General features: G+C 45.1%; 1 pseudogene; it reads right to left on the bottom strand.

The window, feature by feature from the left end:
- Positions 1-8,015: 8,015 nt before the first annotated feature.
- On the bottom strand, positions 8,016-11,717 carry LOC100957561 (annotated as a pseudogene).
- Between the last annotated feature and the right edge of the window lie 7,358 nt (positions 11,718-19,075).

Below are 19,075 nucleotides of genomic sequence, written 5' to 3'. Positions count from 1 at the left end.
AATCCCTAGAATCCCACCTCCAAAACTGAGCTTCTGCTTCCTGTCTGAAATCAGATTACAGTGGGCCTGTAAAGAAACCACAGACAGAACTTCTAATTAGGCATCCAAACCCACCCTAACTCCAAGCCCTTAACAGTGTGGCTCCAACTTACATTTACAGCCCAGCTTCAGTCTCCTTCATTACCAATCACCACCACACCACGACTCTCTCTCTCTCTCTCTCCCTGAAAGAGTAATTCCCCTTGCCTGAGTGAAGAGTAGGAGGCAGAAACTAGGGCCCCCTGTCGTGGGACAAAGGACAGGCAGAAGTTTGGAATGAGCATCGCAGATTTGAAGAAATTCCTCTTTATGTAGGTCACTGAACTAGATCAGGATCGGGCTACTGTCATCTGGAAGCCCGATCGCTGGGCGACCCCTAGAGCGGCTTCCTCGTGCAATGCGCCCTTCCTGCCAGTCTCTGTGACTTCCCACAGCAGGGACAAGACTTTTCTGGCCTCTATTCCCTGCTCTGAGCCTGGAGCACTCACCAATCATGCCTCTCCCGCCCATATGTAACTTCTCTGGAGCCCTAGGGAGTGGAGTGTAAGGAGTGATTGAGGGTCAGCAAGGAGGCACTGAGCTCAGGTGCCTGAGAAAAACAGAGCCCCAACTCCTACCCCAGGGGAACGAGCTCTGTTACTATTCTTCTGAGGCCAGCTCGGGAGACTAGGGGGAGGAGGAGTTCCAAGGGGTGGAGAGGAGAGAAGAAACGAAGCTGCAGGAAAGAAGCTCCTGGAAGGGAGGCGTGGGTGCTGCCCCCAGAGAGGGCTCTCAGAGAGCCTATGGAAGGCAAGCTGAGCCTGGGTCGGTCAGGGGCTGTCTCTCGCTTCTTGATGCTGCCCCCTTGTGGTCATACCGGGAATTTGCAGCCTCCTGGTCTTCCCTGGACCTTGGCTCTGAGGATGATGCCTTTAAGGATCATCCCCTTAGTGATGAGGGGAGATGATCCTGTTTGTTTGTTTGTTTGTTTGTTTGTTTGTTTGTTTGTTTTTATTAAATCATAGCTGTGTACATTAATGCAATCACGGGGTACAGCGTGGTGTTTTCATATACAATTTGAAATACTCTCATCAAACTGGTTAATGTAGCCTTCGTGTCATTTTCTTAGTTATTAAGACATTCATACTCTGCTTTTAGAAAGATTCACTTGTACCCTTGTAAGATAAACCATAGAGGTGACCCCACCAATCACCTTTCCCCTACCCCTGTCCTCATCCTCCCCCTTCCCCATATTCTAAGGCTATAATTAGGTTATAGCTCTCCTATGAAAGCTATAATTTAGCTTCAAATTAGGGCTGTATACATTGGATACTTTTTCTTCCATTCTTGAGATACTTCACTAAGAAGAACATTTTCCAGCTCCATCCATGTAAACATGAAGGAAGTAAAGTCTCCATCTTTCTTTAGGGCTGCATAATATTCCATGGTGTACATATACCACAGTTTATTGATCCATTTGTGGATGGATGGGCACTAGGGCTTCTTCCATGACTTAGCAATTATGAATTGGGCTGCAATAAATATTCTGATACAAATATCTTTGTGATTTTTGGTCTTCTGGATATATACCTAATAAAGGAATTGCAGGATCAAATGGCAGAGGGGATTATCCTTAAAGGATCACTGCATGCCCCTTAATTCTCTTACCTCCCAATTTACCTCTTAAGCCAAGCCTTTTTTTCTTGGGTTACTACTTGTAGCTATGCTGTTCCTCCAGATATGAGAGCATGCAGCCCGTTTGGGTGAATGTGGAGCTCTATGAGGAAACAGACTGGGGTCCAAACACAAAGAATTTGACCACAGGGCAGTGCCTGTGGCTCAAGGAGTAGGGCGCCAGCCCCATATACCGGAGGTGGCGGGTTCAAATCCAGCCACAGCCAAAAACTGCAAAAAAAAAAAAAAAGAATATGACCATGCTAAGCCTTAGTTTGCTGTGAAAAACAAAATGAGACACTAGGCTTCTTCAGTGAATGTTTGTGTTCATTATTATTAGCCAGACTAAATGAAGAGGAGGAAATGAAGTAGGAGGAAATCCCGTTAAGACAATGACACAAAAGCCAGGGGGGACCTCGGAGTTAAACTACACACGAGGACCTAATGGGGCCTGACTCCACTACCCTAGAACATGGCACATTCTCCTGAATAGCCCACATCTTACACACAAACTTAGCAACAGTAGAAATCCACACTGCGAAGCAGCACTGGGGTGCGGCAGGGGCAGTACGTTTGGGAGGAGCGTCACTCCTCCTTTTGCCATAGCTCACTCTTCAGGCAGGTTCGTGATGAATGCATTCTCTTTCATGGTCCTCTCCCAGTCACTGGCACTGAACTCCTCAGTGAGCGCACTCAGCACAGTGCCCTTATCTAGGTGTGGGGGTCACTTCTGAAGCCTCTGGAGTTTGGGCAGGTCGTGTACAGTGGTTGGCCCCCAAAACCGTACTGTCCCTGCCACACCTTGGTAGTGCTCCCGAATTTGGCTGACCAGGGCTGCTGGTTCCCTTGGCAACCAGCCACCTTGACTTCCGCAGATGTCTGACTGCCAGTTTCTTCATGCAGCTCGTCGTCCTCCATCACACCGGGTTTTGATGTAGGTTAGCTGAAATCCTTCATTTTCTTCCTAACTTTCATGCAGTCATTTAGGGGAAAAAATATTTTTCAGATTAAAAAATAAAGAAAACCTAAAAGAAGAAAAATTTACAGTTAAATCTAAATGAGTATTATCTTTTAGGCATGCAGTGAGCATGCATTTTTTGGGTGCAGTTTTTGAGGGGGTGGTGTTTGTTTTGTTTTGTGGCATGTATGTTTGTATGTGTTTGTTTTTAGAGACAGGATCTCACTCTATTTCCCAGGCTAAAGAGCAGTAGGCCGTCCATAGCTCACTGTACCCTTGAACTCCTGGGCTTTTCTTTGTATGACAGGGTCTCCTATGTCACCTAGGTTTGTTTTGAACTCCTGAGTCCAAGTAATCCTCTCATCTAAGCCTCCCAGTTTTGAGGTTAAGGACAGGAACCACCATGCAAAACTCATGCGCTTTTTTTTTTTTTTAAATTTCAGAGCAACAACATTTTGTTAAATAAACAAGTAAAAAACAAGGGCAGTACCTGTGGCTCAAGGGAGTAGGGCACTGGCCCCATATGCCAGAGGTGGCAGGTTCAAACCCGGCTGGCCAAAAACTGCAAAAGCAAACAACAAAAATATTCTGAATAACTATTTAACTATACTTGGGTTCTAAAGCCAAATTACACCAAAATAATTCAATCTCCTTCAAAGGAAACTTTTGAATTATGCTGGGTTAGAAATGAAAGTTGTATTACTTTTCATTCAGATTTTGTGAATATGAACATATTGTTACAAAATTTATTAGCCAGAATAAATGAGAAAGCCAGTGAAGTGGGAAGAAATCTGGTTGAGACAGTGACACAAAAACCAAAGGAACACACAATTGTAAGAGGGACTTTACCTAACAAATGCAATCAGTGTAACCTAGTTTGCTGTACCCTCAATGAATCCCCAACAATAAATTAAACAGAAAAAAAAAAGGAACATCAGACTTAAACTACACACTAGATGTAATTAGGTCTGACTGCCATTTACAGGACATTTCTCTCAACTACTATGGAATTTACATTCTCTTCATCAAAACATAGAACACTTGCTGGGCACGATGGCTCAGGCCTGTAAACCTAGCACTCTGGGAGGCTGAGGTGGGTAGACTGCCTGAGCTCAGGAATTCCAGACCAGTCTGAGCAAGAGCAAGACCTTGTCTCTACAAAAAATAAAAATAATGGAGAGTTGTGTCAGGTGCCAGTGGTCCCAGCTACTCAGGAGGCTGAGGCAAGAGGAACACTTGTGTCCAAGAGTTTGAGTTTGCTGTGAGCTATGATGCCACAACACTCTACATCTCACCACAAAGACGGTCTCAAAGAAAAATCTCTACCTCAGAACGCACTTTCCTATTTCAGATTAAAAGAGTACAAACCTTTAGGGTATATACCTTGTGCATCAAAGGTTAAAGTCAGGGTTGTTCCCTATACCCAAAAAGTGTGCTATATATCTATGCATTGGGTGGTAACCTACTGAGTGCCCCTCTCCCTCTTCCTGCATTTGAGGGAGGGAGGTTATTATGTGGGTCTGATAATCTAGTTTCAAGTTGGTATTGAATACATGTGATATTCGTTTATCAGAACTCACTTTCTGATATGGATCTCTGCTTTCTTCATAGCCTGCTGTTTAGAGGGCTTCACTTCATGGTTTTCAACTTCAGCAACAAGACCTCTGACCATGTATATTGGTTGAAGATTAGAATTGGACCAGTACAATTGTGACAGTGACCCTAGACGTTCCTCACCCTCAGGAATCTGTGATGGAGTGTAAGAAGTCTATACAGGCTAGAAAAAGCTATAAAATGCATTGAGGTTCTTTACAAGTCAAATCTAAATGTTCTTATCAAAATCACTTGGTTCCTTAAAAGGGTTTCAAAGCACCTTCCTCAGGGTGTTACTTCTGCCTGAGGACTCATCTGTCACTAATGCAACCCTTCAGGTGCCTTTCATCACTTACAAAACTGTTAGGGTTAGACACCCTCACAGTGGCTGCCTGCCCTTGGCAAGCTTAAATTGGCCCTGTGTAGAAGTCTTGTTTCAGATTATGACTCATGATACCAAACATCCTAAAATTTTGCAGAGCCTTTAGACCACGATACCACACCCAACAATAACAGTGCCAGGTAGAATGGTAACAAGTGGCAACTGCCACCTGTTGGTAGAAGGTAGTAAAACACTGACTCAAATAAGGAGTTCTCCCCTGGAAAGATAAACAGGGGAAACCAAGGAAGAAGGGTGAGAGGTTGCCACTGGTGTCTATGGTCTCAAACATGTACCTCAGGGGGAAGGCAGCAGTGCCTTGGGAGGTAAGGGCTGCCCGAACTGTCAGGTATTTCAGCAGCTGGTGTCTTGATACAGCATTAAATACCAGGGCCAGGCACAGTGGCTCATGCCTGTAATCTTAGCACTGTGGGAGGCTGAGGTAGGTGGATTGCCTGACCTCACAGGGTTGAGACCAGCCTGAACAAAAGGAAGACCTTGCTCATCTCTAGATATAGCCAAGAATTGTGCTGGGAGCCTTTAGTCCCAGCTACTCTGGTGGCTGAGGCAAGAGAATCCCTTGAGTCCAAGAGTTTGAAGTTACTGTGAGCTCTGATGCCACAGTACTCCACCACGAGTGACAAAGTGAAACTCTGCCTCAAAAAAAACTAAGTAACAATGGAGGTCTTCCCACATTGCTAAGGACATTACTGTGACCATGTTTGATACTACTTATCCCAGAGAAAATGAAGGTTGGTGGTTCAGACTTAAATACTCTCCAATAATCTCCATCTTCAGATGAAGACTTTTTAGATAACCTGGCAGTCTTAATGGTTCTGCACAATGGCTCCAAGCTGGGCTTAATTGAATATGCTTTAAAGCCATCCTATACTCAAGCTTCTTGGCTTGTCCAGTTAAGAGCAGGGATAAATGTTGCTCTGGCAAGGGGGCATGACACAGTAACTGCATCCTTAGTTCTCCTTGTTGCATTGATATTGAGGATCCTAAGCCTCCACCTGGGGCTTCAGGATTTGGGTATCTTATGTGGATATCAACCCATCCCTTCTTGAGTGGCTCTAAACAGAAAGTGATCCCATAGTATTAGGGAAGTCTGGACTCACAGCACTGGAGTGCTACATTCAAGGCTTTTCCACAGAGGCGCACAGTAAAGACGAACTTCAAGTTATTGACCACACTGCACAGAACACAATCCATTCTTTTATCTGTCTTTGTTACCAGAATTACTTTCTTCAGTACGTCCTTAATCTCAGGTATCTGGAGAATGAAACCACGGATGACAGACCAGTGGTAAGTTAGGAATTCCTTAGATTTCTCTCTTATAAAATACAGAAAGAGTAAAATACAGAAGGAATACAGAACGAGTAAAAGGCACCAGAGCTTATGGCAAAGAAGAAGACCCAAGTTGCAAGGGTCCTTTATCTAGGAGCATTTATAGTGTTAGGTCTTCTCTGGTTTTGCCTCCTCCAGGTGGAACCACACAAAACTATTCAGGCTGCTTTCTTCATGATCTTGTTAGAGACCAGAGGGTGTGGCCTGGAAAAGGCAGCCTGATTGGGTTGGGCACTGAGGCTCATGCCTGTCCTCCTAGCACTCTGGGAGGCTGAGGCGGGTGGATTGCCTGAGCCAGAGGGAGACTTGTTCTGTAAAAAGATCTGGGTATTGTGGGGGACACCTGTACTTGCAAATACTTGGTAGGCTCAGACAAGAGAATCACTACAGCCCAAGAATTTGAACTTGAGTGAGTTGTGATGATGCCATAGCACTCTACCTGGGACACCAACATGAGACTCTGTCTCAAAAGAAAAGGAAGCCTATTTGTGCCCTGGAAATGGGGGTCTGATTTCTGGGCTCACTTGGGCCTAGAGAATGGGGGAATCCCTGAGTGGGTGAATCCTGTATCAATCACTTTCCAAAAACTTGAGAAGAACATGCCTCAACAGAGTGAAAACAAACAATGCGAGACTTAGGCCAGTGATGAGGGATAACCTAGATGGTGTCATCAGGTCAGATGATGCTAACCCTGTTTGAGATTATTCAGCAGCCCTGAGTGGAGTTAGGATTGGAGTCAAGGAATGTTTGACAGCCACCTTGTCCCTGGGAGTTTCTGGATGGAATGGTGCAGTCATCGTGGTGCTGGGGAGAACCAGTTAGCCACACATAAAAGACAAACTGGGCCCCCACCTCTTACAGAAATTAACTCACGTGGATAAAAGATTTAAGTCTCAGACATGAAATGATAAACCCTAGAGAGAAGGGTAGGGAAAAACTCTTAATGATATGGGCCTCAGGAAAGAATTCATGAACACCTCATGGACAACTGCAGCAACAAAAATGAATGGGACCTGATCAACTTAAAAAGCTTCCATGCTGCTAAGGACACAAGCAAATAGACAACCTTCAGGATGGGGGGAGATAGTCAAAGGTGAGGAATCAAAGGGCCAGTTACCAGAGTATGCAAAGAACCAGCCATTCAAAAGCCAATCCCATCAATGGGCAAAAAAAGCTATGAACTTTGCATCTTTTGCATTTACCTGGATGGATTTGCAGACCACGTTTGTTTTCCTTTTTTATTTTTTATTTTTTGTTTGTTTTATTTCCTTATGAAAAGAAATATTTCCAGAAAGTTAAGCTGAAGTACAGGGGCTGGAGAGGGGGCAGGAAGTAGAATCAACACTCAAGATAAGCACAGTGGCTCCCTCCTCCAGAAGGCACCAGGGCCCTCAGTACATCCCTCCACCAGATGCTCACACTCCCCTGCCCATCCCAGGGGTATACTAGTTGCCCCCCCCCCCCGCTTTTTTAGAGACAGAGTCTCACTTTGTCACCCTGGGTAGATTGCTGTGACATCAAAGCTCACAGCAACCTCCCACTTCTGGTCTTAGGTGATTCTCTTGCCTCAGCCCCCCGAGTTGCTGGGACCACAGGTGCCCACCACAACACCTGGCCATTTTTTTGTTGCCTTTTGCTGGGGCCGGGTTTGAACTTGCTACCCTCGGTATATGGGGCTGGCACCCTACTCACTGAGCCACAGGCGCTGCCCTAGTTGCCCCTTTCTTGACGATGATGCAATGTGTCCCCTCATTGGCTATGACCTTCCAACTGTCCCCACAAATGCATCCCTTCATTGCCCATGACCTTCCAACTGTCACCATGTCTTGGGGTGGAAGGGATGGCTGGAGTCTCTGGCCAAACCCAGGCTTAAATCCCTGTACCAATTTTACAATCAGGGAAGAAATGAATCAAGTTTAGAGAATGCCCAGTTGAGATATTCAGTCACAGGACAGCTACATCCTCAGGACCAGCTTTTCTTTGATCAAGGTTAAGTCCAAGCCCTAGGCCTCTGCTGGGGAGGCAAATGGATAAGCTTGCCTTTCAGTGCTGATGAAAGGCCCAGGATATTCTCCAGGCGTTGGGCTCTTCGTAGCAGTTGCACAAGGGTTCAAGATGCTGCTTCTGCTTGCTTAGCTTGGTTGGGTTGGAGAACTTGAAAAAGACTGGGGCAATCTCCACAAGCCACCAGGGGTCAATGGTGGTGATATCACACATGTATTCCTTCATGGTGAGCACTAGCTCATGGTACACCACCCATTCTGGCTGTCTGTGGAAGACAGTACTGGACAGGTGGATGTAGACCACCTGTTGGTCAATCAGTGTCCAGTAACCCTCATGGGGGGTCCTTCTTGGCAGCATTATGGATGAACCCACTGCAAATGGCCTTCAGCACTTGGCCTGTGAACTTACCACAGGAAACAACATCCAGCTCTGCCTGGCCATTATGCCTAGCATCTGCTTGCTAATGTCCTGGCCCCGCACAGGGAATGAGCCTGGATAAAGTTCTCATGGCACCATGGGTTGCAGAACTTGTTGTTCCTCCAGGAGTTGTACACATCCAGCAGGGTGAGGTGGTCCCCTTCAGTCTGGTGAAACTTGGTCTTCTTTTGATCTGCAAGGACTTGTTTGTCCTTGAGTCTGTAGAAGACATTCTGCACAGACAGCATGGATACAATGGTCAGCATTTCCTCACTGCAGCTCAGATGCAGAGACATGATCAGTATTTTGCATAGAATTGGCTCCAGAGGGAACTCTGCCATCCTGCAGCCCACAAGACTGAACAGGCCCTCATCACCCAGGGCCCCCAGTGTGTACAGCTGCTCCATAGCTGTGATCAAAGTTTCCACTGGGGGTACATCCATGAAATCAAAGGTCAGCAGGTCATTATGCTCATGGCCTTGAGCAACAGCACTGTGCTAGCTAAGTTACTTCTCTGGATTTCCAGCACGTTGGTAGTCAGCATTTCATATTGGTAAGCATGTTTCAGGTATAGCCTGTAACACTTCCCTGGGCCCATTCTCCCAGCTCGGCCAGCTCATTGCTTTGCCTGTGCCTGAGAAGTAGGCATCACCATGAGCTCTTCAATCCCCGTCTTTGAACTGTAAACTTTCTGCTTCACAAATCCAGAGTCCACAACATAATAGATGCTATCTATCATCAGCAATGTCTCTGTGATGTTGGTGGCAATCACAACCTTTTTGCTGCCTGGTGGAGCTGGGTCAAAAATTTGGGTCTGCATCTCACTGGGAAGAGCAGAGCACACTGGGAGAATAATTAACTTGGGAACATCAAGTGCCAGGGATTTCATTCTTTCATACAGGCTCTCACAAGCTGTATCAATCTTTTCCTGGCCAGGCAGGAAGACCAGGATGTCCCCTGGTGGTTCTGTTAAATGGATCTGCATGACAATGATCAGGCTGGCACCCTGATAATCTATCTCAAGTTCCTTTGTGTACATTATTTCCACTGGATATGTTCGACCTGGGATAGTGAAGATGGGATCTTTATAGAAGTACCGATAAAACTTCACTGCATCCAAGGTGGCTGAGGTGACAATTAGCTTCATGTCCTGCCATTTCTGAACTGTCTGTTTCAATAATCCAAAGAGCACATCAGTGTGAATTGTCTTCTCATGTGCCTCATCCAACATGATGATGGCATACTGAGTAAGGTCAGGGTCAATCAGGCTCTCTCTGAGCAACATCCCATCAGTCAGGTACTTGATAACCATTTTGGGGCTACTGCAGTCTTCAAATCCAATGGTGTAGCCCACCTCTTGGCCTAAGCAACAACCAAACTTCTCTGATACTCTTTTGGCCACCAACATGCCTGCCACTCTTCTGGACTGGGTACACCCAATCTTGCCCCTGGAAGTGTAGCCAGCCTCTTCCAGGTACTGGTTGATCTCCATTGTCTTACCAAATCCTGTCTCTCTAGTAACAGTGAGGATCTGATTATTACGGACAGCCTGAACCAGCTGCTCCTTCAGTTTGTAGATGGGCAGGCTCTCCCTCTGCTCAGTGATTGACATCTGGGTCTTCTTCCCATACGAAGCTTTGTTGCCCCCAAAGGCATGCTTCTTCCACTCAGGAATCAGTTAGGCAACACCCCTCATGTTGGCAGCAATATGCCTGCCATCAGCATCAGGCAGAAGATCAACCCAGTGTTTGTTGAGTCCCATGGAAATAGAATCCATCTTGGCTTCCTGTTGAGTTCCCGTCTCACTTCGACCAAGACACTCTGTATCATCCCTGCTTGTGAGAGGGAGCCATACGGGTTCTTAATAATATTTATGGGACTCATGTCCAGGCTTGGCTTGGTGTGCCCTCTCAGGAATGGAGGCTCTTCCTCAACCAGGTCAATCTCCAGGTCCTCATCTTCTTCATCATTCACCTTAGGGAAAATGCCAGTCTCTTCATCGAAGCCTGGAAATTCTTCTTTGGAAAGGACATTGGCAGCAACCAATCTGTTGGATCTCCCACTTCTCTGGATCAGGGATGAGGGTGAGGTACTTGCATTCCAGTGAGTCATCCTCTATTTCTGGGGCACAGCTGAGAGAGGCAAGCAGATCTATCGGATTCTGCACTGAGGTCTCCTCATTCATCTCCCCGACAGGATTTTGGAGTTGATTAAATCTTCTCCAGTCTCTTGATCCACATCCTTCATGCTCAGGCTGGTCTTGGTCCTAGTGAAGGACAGAACTTTGACTTTTACTCTCTGGCCTTTGCTAACCACATCGGCCACACAGCCTTCCTGCTGGAGTTCCGAGAGGTGCACAGGCCTTCACCCCACCTTCCTTCGTCCTTCCAGCTGCACAAAGCAACCCAACAGCACAATGCTGGTAACTTTGCCATTGTAAATGTCCCCAGTGGCAGGCTCTTCAGGAGGAGGGAGGACCATGTGTTGATCTCTCCATTGGTCCAGATTCCTCTCCCTGTATTTGTCCGGGTCTTTCTGGTCTTTGGGGGGACTTTGACTTCTGCTCCTGGACCTATAACTAGACTTGCCTTTTTTCATTTCCTGGGTCCTGGAACATGATCAAGAGTGGGATCGGCACCTCCACTTGTGATGTCTATCTCAGTTTCACTGTCAGTTTTGGTCTCTGTCTCTGTCTCAATCTCAGCTCTGACTCTGCTTCTTCTCTGTCTGGGGCTCAATGTCACTCTGCTTTTCTTGGCCTGCTGCACTAGGCATCAAAGCTTCCAGTTCTTTCAGGCCATCCACAGCAACTTTCACATCCTCTTTGTCCAGCATGGTCTGGACAGAAGGGTTGTCTGGTTGGCAAAGGACTGGGATGAGTTCCTTCAGATTTTCTTTTTCCGTTTTCACCTTAACAACTGGACCTTCACTTGTACAAGGCTTTGTAGGAGACACAGCAAGTTAGCAAAATCCATGGGAAGGCACCTGTGGCTTAAAGGAGTAAGGCACCACCCCCATATACCGGAGGTGGTGGGTTCAAACCTGGCCCTGGTCAAAAATTGGCAAAAAAGAAGAAAAGAAAAAGAAAATCTGTGAATTCTGCACCACTTTTCACCAGAAAATCCTTAAAAGTATCCAAGGTGCTGTTTTTCTCAGCAAGACTGATCACAAATTCAGCTAGAACCTTGTCGTTGATTCCCCAAGTGAATGTCCAGCTCAGTGCAAACCTTCAACACCAAAGACAGATATTTGAGTTTGGCAAGTTCTTGCAGGGCCTGGCTCCAACTAGATTATGGCTCCTACCAGGGCCACGGGAATTACCATGCATACAACTTTCCCTGGGCCTCATTCCTCCTTACCGGAGCTGGGAGCTGCTCTACAGAGCCAAACAGTGGCAATTTGGAAGTGAATTCCATTCCACCTAACAAGAAAATCTTATCAGCCTATGATGCAGATTGAATCAATTAGTTAAAAATTCACAAGATGAAGTGGATGAAGAATGAAGTGGTTAGGCCCAGCAGGATGGCACACGCCTATAATCCTAGCACTCTGGAAGGCTCAGGTGGGAGGATTGCCTAAGCCAATGAGTTGGAGCCAGAGGGAGACCCGCTTGCCGGGGAGGGGGAAATAGCTGGGCGTTGTGGTGGGTGCCTGTAGTCCCAGCTTCTTGGAAGGCTGGGGCAAGAGAATTGTTTAAGCCCAAGAATTTGAGGTTGCATGTGAGCTGTGATGCCATGGCACTCTACTGAGGGCCACAAAGGGAGACTCTGTCTCAAAATAAAAAAAAAAAAATTGAAGTGGTTAAAGAGCCTAATTATGTATTTAGCTGGCCTCCTGATCTAATGTTCACAACTAATCCTGCAACTGAGTTTTTCTCAGTTGCATATGTGTAACTTTTCTGAATGTTTGAGGGCTGAACTATGTCCATAATTTCACTTTCAGAATAAGCTTCCACAAGTCTATCTTCTAGTAAATTCCAAAACCAATGTCACTAAATGCAGAAGTTCACAGCTGTCTCTAATCATTTATGACCGACCCAGCAAGATTAGATGTCCTTGTACAAATGAGCTGCTTAGTTTCAGGTTGTGACTTAACTCTTACTGGGTTTCCTGCCACCTGACAATTAAGCAAAGCAGGCTTTTCTATCACTGGAAGTTCACTGTGCCCATAGACTGAAAGAACCAGGTGCCATCAGATAAGCAAGCAAGAGAGCTTTCCAGATAGATTATATCTGTGTATATAGAGGTCCCCTTGTATGTACAGGTGGAAACAGATGTTATCAGCCCTCCTAAGCAAACAACTTCCCTCCCTTCAAATGTTGTCTTTAACAATTGAACAAGCACAAGTAACCATATCACAATAGAGTATTCATTTTACTGTCCAATCAAATGGCACTCTGGCCTCACTAGGGGCCAAGCGATGTTGACATCCTGGAGATGAGAACCGCAAGGCCAGCGAAGTTCACATCCTGCAGATGAGGCAGAAGCCCCTCTGAGAGGGAGGACAAACTCTGAAAATGCACCTGCAGCTGAGAAGCGATGAAAGGAAAACTAAGCTCTGGCAAAACTACTCCAACTGTCAGTTCCTTCAGGCCTCCACAGAAGTCTCTGGGCTCCTGTTTTCCATGTTCCCTGAAGAAGTGAGGCTGCCCATTCAGCCTAGGCCTAAGGAAGGATGTCTGATCCCAGGAAGATTCTCCTCCAGAATCTCATCCTGGAAAGCAGGGGCAATTGTTCACTTGCTTAAACCTTCCAGTTCTTTAGAAGTTACCGTTGCTCTTAATGGGCACACTCAGTGATCACAGTCTAATCTTATTCTGGGAATAATTTGGGGATATACTAAACTCTAATCCAAATTATCAGAGCTATCATCTAACCTGAAGTTACATAACTACATAAACATCCTCAGGATATGCCCTGATCTATTTGCCTTGTAGCCCTATCTCCCTAGTAGACACTGACTTGCCACTGCCAGTAGTTGGGTCATCTGTCATTCAATTCTTTCTTTTCTTTTCTTATATATATATTTTTTTATTAAATCATAGCCGTGCAGCCTGTCATTCAATTCTAATCTTGTCCCTTCCTATGCTTCTGCCTAAAGGTGCTGTGGGAACTCACTCTCTGTCATGTACAAACTATGTCTGAAATGATGGCAGTGTCTTCTCAGGCTTGGACTGAGCTACTTCTGGGGCAGGGTTCTTATTGCAGAAGCCCCTGTTGGATAAAGCCCCAGGGCAGCGATAACTGCTGGAAGACTCTGTCCTACTATGGATACTTGAACTCAGCGGGTGAACCTCTTCACAGCTGAACTCACAAGGTTAGAGAGGGTTGGAAACCAGTAAACAATCCCAGTGTTTCAGTAATAGTGGACGTGTGGACCCATATCTTAGTGTTCAAACTGTCATAACAATATCACACTAGGTAACTTGTAAACAACAGTTCATTTTTCTAAATTCTGGAGGGCGGAAAGTCTAAAATTAAGGCAGATTTGATGTCTGAAGGCCTGATTTCTGGTTCATAGACGGTGACTTTTTGCCCAAGTTGTTTAGATGGTGGAAGATACAAGAATTTTGAGGCTCTTTTATTAGGCCATGAATCCCATTCATGTGGGTTCTGCCAACTGACAGATCTCACATTTCCTCAGTAACTAGAAAGTAGTATTCTTCATGACGCATCACTACTTAAGACATCAAAACCTGACTGTCCCCCCGCATTGCCCCACCAGAGTTCTTGAGTTGAAGGGAATGATGAGTTCCAGCAGGCAGCTTCTGAATCTGATCTCAAGGTTAGGTGTCCTGAGAGCGTTACACCTACCAAGATGAGCAGAAGTCAAAGAAGCCAAGATGTTTCCAAGAAGAGTGGCTTGAATTTCCATAGCCAGTGCCTTTTCGTTTGCTTTCCTGTAGCTCTCAGCTTTCTTTTAATCATGGATTTTTCTAGTCCTTACTCTCCTGAATATTTGCTTTGGGATCTATTTCCTGGATCTCAGCCCTGTGGGAACAATGCAAGACTATCTTCCATGTGATTAGACTTTGTTATCGGTTCTTTCTGGTTTGCATTTAGACAGAACTGCATATTGGGCCATGTCTTTCATGTATATGGGGAACTTCTTACCCCTGTGGGTCTCTATCTGGGTCTTCTAGAGACTGCCGGTACCCCGGGCCTTATGAGCACAACAGTAATGGTAGCCCCCTTACCCCTTCTGGCTACTTTTTATGATGTGAATTGACTACTTCCAAACTGCTAAATGATAAACATCACTATGATCTTCAGATGGCGTCAACTTATTCTAGTTCTTCTTTCCTGGCAGTTGAGTTCTGCTAGGTACTAACATGCACTATTAAGGGCGCATGTTGGTCTATCCCACCCACGGCCATATGCCTCTGCTCCATACCAGCTTGTTACATCTTCAGTTTTTCACCTTAAGGCCGTTACCAGCAGTCAAGCAACTTACCACTGCCTATTAGTACTATATGTAATTATGTAATAGATGTAGAGAAGTCCACAAGCTAGAGGACTCCGCTGACATGAACAACCTCATATGCTGCCTGAACTTATGACTGCTGGGAGGACATTTCTTCATTGCTATTCAAAAATGCCCTTATGTGAGGAATAGTGGCTCATGCCTATAATCTTAGCACTCTGGGAGGCTGAGATGGGTAGATCCATTGAGCTCAGGGATCGGACCAGCCTGACCAAGAGGGAGACCCAGCTCTTAAAGGAGGGTATAATTAGCAGGGTGTTGTGCCAGGTACTTGTAGTCCCAAGTTTCGCTTGGGCTCAGGATTTTGCAGTTGCTGTGAGATAGGCTGACTGAGGCCAGGGCACTCTAGTTCAGAGAAACAGTGAGAGTCTGTTTTTTAAAAGAAGCAACAACACATTGAGGGCAGCACCTGTGGCTCAGTGAGTAGGGCGCCAAACCCACATATCGAGGGTGGCAGGTTCAAACCCGGCCCTAGCCAAACTGCAACAAAAAAAATAGCCAGGTGTTGTGGTGAGTGCCTATAGTCTCAGCTGCTCGGGAAGCTGAGGCAAGGGAATTGCCTAAGCCCAGGAGTTGGAGGTTGCTGTGAGCTGTGTGACGCCATGGCACTCTACAGAGGGCAATAAAGTAAAACTCTGTCTCTACAAATAATAAAAAAATAAAATACACCTTGAATGGAGTTAGGTATAAGCCACCCATTTTTAGCTTATACCCCAAATAGATCCATCTGTGAACAAAACCCAGGCATTTAGTGTTTACTTCATTTCTCTGGCATGCATGAGCCTTAATAAGTCACCAACATGCAACATCAGGTGTTCTAATAGCCACTTGTGGCTAGTGCCCCTGACTCATTGTAAGTCACAAAACATTTCCTTCAGAACACTGTCCTAGCATTACTCCAGATCTTCGTACTATATTGTGACAAAGTGAGTTAAGCACTAAAGAAAACTATAAACGTATAACAAGTTCCCTTCATGTGAACAAGAACTACTCAAGTCCCTTTCCTGAGGTTGTAGGAAAATAACATCTGCCAGACCAATAGCTGCACACCATGTAGCTGAAACTTATCTGGCAGAGGTACTACATCTGGTGGAACAGACCGAGTGAAGTTAACACTTGGTCAGACTTGATGCAGTCTCTCTCCAAGCATTCTCAGTGCCATACTGGTAAGTTAAATAGGGATATGATGGTACCACCACCTCTGTGTCCTTGGTCATTCTAAGTGTCACTTCCATTTCCTCTAATACATGATACTTTTTCTACTGTCCTATTCAGAAACATGGAGTTTCCAAAGGCTTCTACTTGGCCTTCCCAACTATACCACTTGCCCCACAAGACAAGATTCTGGGTAAACAGGTCTATTCTGACTATACATTTGTGGGAAGACAAATGATCACCAGCTGCATCTTAGACCTAGAGGACCCTCTGTGAGCTGGCTACCCAGTTTCCAGCATGAGTTGAAAACCACTTGCCTTGCTGCCTAGGCCCCCACCCTCATAGGGAGGCCATAGTGTCTAGGTTTGGGGACCGATGGTCTCTAGGACTTGCCAAACATTCTGAAAATGGTCTTTTTTTCCCAGTGTAACATTATCTCAATGGACAGTTAGAGCCTCTTGTGGGAGAAACTAAGGGAATCATTATAGTCCTAAAAAGGTTTTGTCAACTTCTTAAAGGAAAATCCAATGTTTCAAACTCAAACATAGGGCAGAGGGTTATGACTACTTGTTGGGGAAACTGCTCTTAGAAGTTGGTCATCCACCCCTGGATTTTGTTGCTCCATACTAATGCTTATTTTCTCTAATCATCCAATACAACACCCATAAAAGTTTAAGTGATCAGACTGCTGCCAGGGGTTATCTGTGTTTCACTTACCACCAGGGATAGTGTGGGTTCAAAATTGTATGGGAGCAGTGATGCAATGAAAGAAACACTCCTACTTAGTTATGCAAAGACAACAGAGGTGCCAGGAAGGCTGGCCCCCTTACATGCAAAGCAGATAGCTATGGGCTGCACTTCTTTGCTGAGTTCCCAGTGGACATTTAGTCACACATAAGCAAGCACAACTGGAAGTCTTCAAAGGAAATATCCAAGGTCAAATATATGGTTTACCCTGGTCCCTACTCCTGTTTAAGTTTACCCCTTAGGCTGTCTTCAGTACATACTATTTTCAGTACAGAAGGTGATAGGACCTGGGTTCTTGCCAGCAGAGTCCTTGGAACACTCAGCCAAAGACCTTTCTGTAACACCCACAGGATAATGTCCCCGTTACCAGATGGGCAGCACAAATAATGCCTCTCCCTACTGCCTGCTTTCTTGAATCTCCCCTGGTACTATTATCTCCAGAGTAGCCTTTTAAACTTGTCCTGAGTTGAGTCACACTAACCACGACTTTCTATACTCACATTGCTCAGTTGTTGGCTATGAGCTGCCCTTGAAGATGTGACCTTAGTCTGAAACTGAGGATGTCTGAAGAGGCTTAAGCTGCTTTGTAACAGCTGGACAACTAGTCCCTCACTACAGGGAACTCTGGATAGTACATCAGCATCTACCATTTTTAGCAAAAATAAGTAAAATCTGTCTTAGATGTCTAACTTCACAAATTCTTGGTTTTCTTGAGTCCAGCAAGTCAAAATTCTCTGTCACTTCATAACACTTGGAAGGTTTCTAGTATGATTAGAAAGGAAGTCTTAAGATCTTCCTATGGGTCAAGAAAAATAAAGTTCAACTAAGCCAGTGACTTGGCCTCTGGTCTTTTGGTAGGGGGCCTTTTAAAGTCCCTCAAAGATACCTGGATGTTTATTTTGCCAATTTTAATGGTCCTACAGAAAATAAGGCCTCTTGGTCTATGAACATTACTTACTTATCCAGAAAGTAGCACCCTGCTCTGCCCTGTTCTGCCTCTTCTAATGCTCACTTGAACAGGAAGGAAATGGCCATAGGCAGCCAGTGTCTCAGTAGTCATGGTAGGACCATGGATAGGGTTAGATGAGTGTGGACTAGGTTGTCACTACTTCAGAAGCCAGCAATTTCTCCCCACCCTCTCAATGCTCTTAATCTGACATAAGACCTTATTTTGTGTCCACTTGGTAACATTAATCACACATGGGACTTGTGATGTAGAAATAAAATCTGTCCCTTGGTCTTCCCTGGACATCCTGTTGGCCTTTCTTCAAGATTTTCCAGTATCTTTCAGCAAAGGATGTGTACTTAGAGTACCTGGACATTAAGAAGTCACTGTTAAGCTAGTTCAATCAATTTCAATGGAAAATGTTGAGAAGTAAACCTTTGCCATATGAGCTAGTGGGACAATACTCTAATCCCCCCGTGTTGTGCTCCTGTAGTATTTTGGGGGAGTTGCCCGTCTTATATCTTGTTTCTGAGTCAAAAACATTGCTCACCTGGATATTAAAAGCATGAGCTATTTCTCTCCTCCTGAAATGATATTCTTCATGGAAAATTCCTGGCCACAAGTAAGGACCTTAACTGTAGTCTGAAATGGCCTATTTGTCTCTTGATCTCACCTTAGTCTGTACTTCCATCCAAATGCAAAATTGATTTCATTTAAGTAACCAATATGTATTTTTCTTAAGCTACAAGATATTTAGTATTTTCAAATTATTTCAGCAGCATAATAGTAAGTCTAGAAGAGAACCCTTTAGGGACTAGAGCACTTAGCAAAGAGTACAGAGACCAGCAGAAAATCTCCCTACTATCTCAAATGACTCTCCAATATTGAGATATCCCATTTGGCAGCCCACTCATCTATAGCTGCTTCTCTTGAGAAATCAGCTAACTTGATTTTTCTCATGTTACCTGATAACCAACCTTAGTTGTCATCAGTAGCAAACCTAATTTGCCTTGAAACATAAAAACAGATCACTCAGGTAAACTGCTTTGAAAGTATTTTGCAGTTGACCTTCTTTAAAAACTCTAATTCTAGGTGTCAGGAAGTTGCAATGATGCAACATGTCTTGCTCCAAAACTGATACATTTAGTCAAATACATGACAACTTTGAAAACATGGGGATAAAATAATGAAGTAATCCTAACATGGCTTACATGGCTTGACCCCCAAGCCTCCATGTTCGGCATCTCCCCCAACATGGTTTTTACTGTGATAAAAATATAAGATGATGTGGCGCGGCACCTGTGGCTCAAGTGGCTAAGGCGCCAGCCACATATACCTAGGGTGGCGGGTT

The sequence above is a fragment of the Otolemur garnettii genome, unplaced genomic scaffold, assembly GCF_000181295.1.
Source record: "Otolemur garnettii isolate 467f Iridium unplaced genomic scaffold, OtoGar3 scaffold00001, whole genome shotgun sequence".
NCBI lineage: Eukaryota > Metazoa > Chordata > Mammalia > Primates > Galagidae > Otolemur > Otolemur garnettii.
Note: the sequence above shows the minus strand (reverse complement) of the source record. Positions and strands in the feature narration are given on the sequence as shown.